Genomic DNA, 6,230 nt, shown 5'->3' with positions numbered 1-6,230 from the left:
GGCTTTTTGGACTCCTGCTCTTCGTCACGCCCCCGATCGGTACCTCCAGCCATCTGACTACCTGGACCACGACCCAAGCTTTTCCCACGGATTATGGTGAACTGCCTGCTCCCCTCAACTTGATAAGATCTGAACCATTTTTGACCTTTGCCTGTCTCTGGAACCAGAATCAGCTTCTTGAATATAAACCTTTTAAGACTTTGTCTGTTTCCGGTTTATTCTCAGAACTCAAACCTCGGTTCATATCACTTTTAGATTGTTCTTATTAAAACATTTTTTTTTTAATTTAAACCTGCCTGCCTGTCACCTTATCCCTGCAGGGTCATTAGTAACTACAACACCACCAACCAACGTACTGTACATTACAAACGTATCTGACCATTATAAACACAGCAGATAGCCAGATGAGGGCTTGGAAGTTGGATTGGCTCCTTGACACCTTGGAGAAGCTATGGGGATCAGTGGCTGCATTATTTAATTCAATTCAAAAATACTTTATTAATCCCAAAGGGAAATTAAATGTTGTTGTAGCTCATAATCCTAGTTTTGTTAAAGAGTTGTTATAAATGCTGATCACTGTGGGCAGGAAGGAGCTCTTGTAGCGGTCTGTCCAGATGTCCCTCCAGGTGAGCCTCACTGGCCTCCTGCAGAGCCATGATGGCCGAGCTCTGGAAGCGCAGGTCGGTCTTGAATTTCTGGGAGCTCTCCTGGACCAGGTGCTAGAAGGGCAGCTTCCAGATAAGCAGCTCAGTGGACTTCTGGTAGTGGTGGATCTCCCTGAGAGCCACGGTACAGGGCCTGTAGCAGTGAGGCTTCTTCACTCCGCCGGTGGCTGGGGAGCTTTTGCGGGCAGCTTTAGTGGCGAGCTGCTTCCTGGGAGCTTTACCCCTGGTGGATTTATGGGCGGTCTGCTTGCTTTTGGCCATGACTGGACTTCAGGGTTCTTCACGTTTATCACTTGTCGTTATGGTTATGCATCAAAACAAAATGTCCAAAAGTAAAAAGGCTTCAGTAAAAATCCTTCCAGCTGCACAGCATCTGATACCAGAGGAAGTAATCATCCAAAAAAGTGAGTTACATCAAGAAAAAAAAGAGGAATAAAGTTTTCAAGAGCAATATCTCAGAATGAGTGCAACAGAGCTACTCCAGCATGCAGCCACCTTAAGCGGCGCAATTCTAGAATTCAAGAATTGATCTATGTGAATTAATAAATAGAGAATGTAAAGCATTCTCTATTTATTTTCTCCATCATGGAATCCCTTACTGTACATGAAGAACAACCTGGTCTACATCGAAGCAATCATCTACAGAGAGTCACAGATCGTGCCTCAGCTCCCACTCAAGAGATCTTCAACAGCCCCTGCACAGGTCTCCACCATTACCTTACCGGTTTTTCTGAGAAGATGCTTCTCACCTGTCTGATCCTGTTTTGGAGTCTGAGGGGATCCTGGAAGATGCCCCTCATCCATCTGATTCTGGTCCCAAGTATAAAGGGGTCCTGGAGGATGCCTTTACCCTGCCTGATCCGAGCCTGAGTCTTAGGATGACTCTGTTGTAAATGATCATGTGTCCAAGGCCAACAGGGTCCAGCCAGATACCTCTCCAACACCAGAATCCCATCACAAGTGCAAGGAAAATTAGGAGGCAAACTAAGTAATTTTGCAATTTAAGGCATGCAGCTTTATTTGTACAGCATATTTCAGCAACAGGACAATACAAAGTGCTTTACATAAATAATTCAAAACATTTTGACAAAGTGCGAAAGAACAATAAAAGCATATAGAAAGATAAAATTGTAAACTTACACACTCAGAGATAGAACATTTTGTAACATTTCATAATATATATATATATATATATATATATATATATATATATATAGAGAGAGAGAGAGAGATAGAGAGAGAGAGAGAGAGATTTTTTTTTTGCTTTAATCAAAGGCAGCAGTGAAGCGGATGGTCTTCAACCTCGGTTTAAAGGGATTTCCTCATTTCACAATCGGAATGTTACAGCAATTTTCTGCAAGTTTGTTCCACATATTTGGAGCATAAAAGCTAAATGCAGGTTGCGCAAGTTTGGTTCTGACTCTGGAAACAAAGAGCAGATTTGATCCAGACAACCTCTGAGGTCTCAGTGGTTCATGGTGCAGCAGATCAGAGGTGTTGTCAATGAAATGAGGTGAGTAACATCCACATGGAGAAGAGAGCCATGTACTTAACCTGAGCAGCCTGCTGAATCTTTCTACTTGACCTCTGACTGGCGGCAGCGGCCCACCAATAAACACCTGTGCATTCACAGGGCTCATCATGGCCAGCAGATCTGTGAAGTCCCGTGTCAGTACCTCAGAATATTTTTTTCACCACATCATTTGATCTAATGTTCAGAACCACATTTTACACATCTGGATGTGAAGTGAGAATATCGTGGATTGTTTCTGCCATGTCAGGAAAAATATCATTTGGAAAGTGCAAAACTTTTGTCTTAATGCTCTGCATTTTTCCAATATATTTAATAGTAGCATTGCCAATGATCAAAGTTTGAGCCCTTCTTCTTCCTTCTGATTTCAGGGTTACTTATAGTTCTACCCTGCTGTTTGAAAGGTTAAGATTATTTGGGACATCAGACTGAGATCTAGTGTTCTTCATCTCATCAGTGGCGTAAATCTGTTCCCAAATTTCCAACTGTGTTGTGGTGATTTGGCATCTGTTCTCCCTTTCACCTGTACAGGAGTTGGAAGAGGCATCAGGCTTGGATGCCAAAGCTGGTCAGCTGGTTACATTGCTTATCTCAGGGTGCTGTGTAATACCTGAAAGTATTTTGCTTTGTTCCCAGGGACATGACTTATCTTTAAACTTTGCACTAAGGGAGTTCCAAGGAGGATTACTACCCCCCTGCCTTCTAATAGGCACATTGGTGCTAATTAGCTTTCCATTAGTTTGCTTCTTAGTTTTAAATCACTGGCAGATGGTTTCGTTTTCACATAATATGTTTACCTCTATGTTAACTTTAAGTTGGTCAGTCTTTGTTTCCAGGACTGTTCTCTTCTACAGAAATTTGTGACAGTCATCTGTAGAAAAGGGAGACATCTTATTGCTAATTAGCTTCAGTATGCAGTTAGCTGAACACAGAGATTGTTGTACTATCACAGAAGCAAAAGATTATATATATTTTGTGATTTTTTTGATTTGGTGTCCTCCTTAGTTGTCTTCCATTACGTTGGCTCAAACACTGACAGATGGTGTGATCTGATACTGATATACCTTGAGTTTATTATTATTTTAAAAAATATAATAATAATTTCACAGTATAAGCAATATTTGTCAATATATGGCTTTTATTTCATGCAAAAAGGTAAATAAATCAGTTTAACTGCACTGAAAAAAGTTGAAAATAAAACAGAATTAAGACATTTATTCATCTAGTATTGATCAGTTGTTGCAGTATTAGTTATTAATTATGTTTGCTGAATCAAGGAGTTTTGTTTTGAGTGTGTGTTCCTGTTTTTCAATACATTTTTAAGCCCTTTTCTGGTATATTTACTTATCTCTATTGTCAGGAATGGTAATGCTTATAGAGATTAAAGCCCAGTCTTTATACAATGGAATGTCATTTTTGGGTTAGGGGTTAGGTTTAGAGCTAAGGTGTGAATTGAGTTTAGGTTAGAATTAGGGTTAGCCATGTACTGATAATTGTTAGGTTTAGGGTTAAGGTGTGGATTAGGCTACAGAAAGGAATGGAAGTCAATACAATGTCCAATCTGTGAAACATTAAAATTCTTTGAGAAAATTATGTGATAGGTGACCAAACATTCACAAACTTACTACTTACATAGAAGACACACATCTCCTTTGTACATACTATGCACTTTTGTTTGACTCCACAGGTTTATTTTCTCATCACAGTTGACATTTTGTGACAATTTTGAGTTCAACCTGGGACGTTTTTACAGCATAACTACCTACAAAGTTTAAAGAAGAAATTGCACAGGGTCATCCTAGCATCAAATTCCAGCAGAGGATTCCCACAGTGCTATCAAAATCAAACTATTACGCTACCCTTTCTTACACAAAATGGGTTTATCCAGAGCTGTAAAACCTACTTGAACATTGAAAAAAGATAAAAAATTGGAATAACACAACTCAGTATTCGGTTTTACATGAACATCTCATATAAAAAGCCTAATACATTCTAAAGTTAAAGCACTAAAATAAACTGTTGGTATTTATTATAATTGTGTATTTTATTATTATTATTTATTATATCATCATATGTAACCACTGAATTACAGAGACCTGTGTGAATCAAAACTACATTTGTAGAAAATTGAGCTGTTTGAAATAAAAAAAAGAGTATGTTTGCATCCCAGCAAACTATTTTCGTTAAGTTAAAAACTAGGATAACTTGTTAAATATTTACTTGTAACTCAATTATTTTCTTTAATAAGAACTAATATCTTTATTGAGTTTAATTGAACTCCATTCAGTATTTCATGACAAATTTTGCTAACAGACAAACACACACTTAGATATACACATACATAGAAACACTCCCTCTGGATGGGTCACCAGACAAAATCTAAAACAGACAGAAAAAAAGAGCTTGTGGCAATCATAAAGAAAAAAAAGAAATGAAAGAAAAACTAAGTTAGAGTGGGCATGAAAGTACAAGAAGTGAGTGGCTGAAAACATGAAAGGAAAAATGGATTAAGAGACATAATTAGGAAAAATGATGGAACAGTGTAAGAGAAAATGATGAAAAAGAGAGAGAGCAGTTGGCAGAGACACAGAGAGAGAGTCCTTAATGACCACTTTAGTAGTTTGGAGGTGGTAATTTTGTTAACCTCCGGGCTGCAGGTCATGTAACACTATCCTTGCTAAAGCAGATAAGTCTGGCTTTGTGTGTGTGTGTGTGCGCGCATTTGCATGAGTGTGTATTTGTAAGTCAATCCCCACATAGTGAGAATCGTTTCTCTGTAGGAGTCCTGTGGAAATCGCTGCATAAATAAGATTATGATGTAATTTAAAAACAATTTATCAAAGACAGTTTGGTGTCACTCCCACTGGACCCATTAGTCCTGCTCAGATGCCCAGAAACCAGAAAAGACCTTCAGCTTCAATAGAACAGTATTATCAGGCAAAAGAGGTGAGGGGCAAAAATTCTCAAATTTTATCTGGAGAAGAAGAAGAATCAGGAGACAATGATTAAAATGTTGCTGAAGTAACAATAATGGCTCAGCAGAGGAAATAAAATGTTCAAAAACTACTACACATAAACAAGACATTTTATACATTAAATCCCCACATAAATACACCAGGTGAAAGCCAGTACTACAATCTAACACATTCATTGGAAATGAACTTTAATAATAATAATAATAATAATAACAAAAAGTACTAACGTACCAAATTAAGTACTGAAACAAAAAGCCTCAATTGAGACAACTTTGTTATCTCAATCAATTCTCATCAGCCATTATATAGTTCACTTAACATGAAAAGAAAATAAGAGAACTGTACTTGGTGTAATGTTGGGAGTCAGTTATATTTTGTGATTATTCAGGTTTTTCTCCATTGGAAGTTGGTATTTTCAGTTACTATTTGCACATCAATGTGAACAGTTCTGTTTTTTAAAAGTAACAAAGTAAAGCTAAACAGTTCTTCGGGTTAATCTCTAAAATTGTGTAACACTGAGGAATGACCATTCCTAAAAGATGACAGTAATATACCCAGGGTTTACGTAGCCAAGAGCATGACATTATTCTAATGTGATTTTGTCTATTTACCCCAGCAGCTGTTATTTCATTGTATATCTCACAATGACACCTGAGTCTAAAAGAAAGATCAGTACCAAATTATAATTATAACTAGAGAAATTGCATTTCCTGCGAAAATGCAGTGTGAATGCTTTTTGGCTAAATGATTTGACTGAAAGCTGCTGAAGAAGCTGAAACTAGGTGGAACAAACCCTTAAAACTGCAGAAAAATGCTTAAAAATAACAGAATAATTCTTAAAAATAACAGAACAATCCTTTAAAATAGCAGAATGATCCTTAAAATTGCAGAACAATCCTTGAAACAGCACAAAAATCCTGAAAAATAGCTGAAAGATCTTTGAAAACATCCCAAAAAGCAGAACAGAACCTAAAAATAGCAAAAGAAATCCTAACACCTTAAAACAAATCCTTAAGACAGTAGGAAAAAACCTTAAAAACACCTGAAAAGACATTAAAA

The 6,230-nt window shown here is 37.4% G+C and overlaps 1 pseudogene; it reads right to left on the bottom strand.

The window, feature by feature from the left end:
• Positions 1-560: 560 nt before the first annotated feature.
• Positions 561-926, bottom strand: LOC108248381 (annotated as a pseudogene).
• Positions 927-6,230: the final 5,304 nt, after the last annotated feature.

The sequence above is a fragment of the Kryptolebias marmoratus genome, linkage group LG6, assembly GCF_001649575.2.
Source record: "Kryptolebias marmoratus isolate JLee-2015 linkage group LG6, ASM164957v2, whole genome shotgun sequence".
NCBI lineage: Eukaryota > Metazoa > Chordata > Actinopteri > Cyprinodontiformes > Rivulidae > Kryptolebias > Kryptolebias marmoratus.
This window is presented reverse-complemented; position numbering and strand designations above follow the sequence as displayed.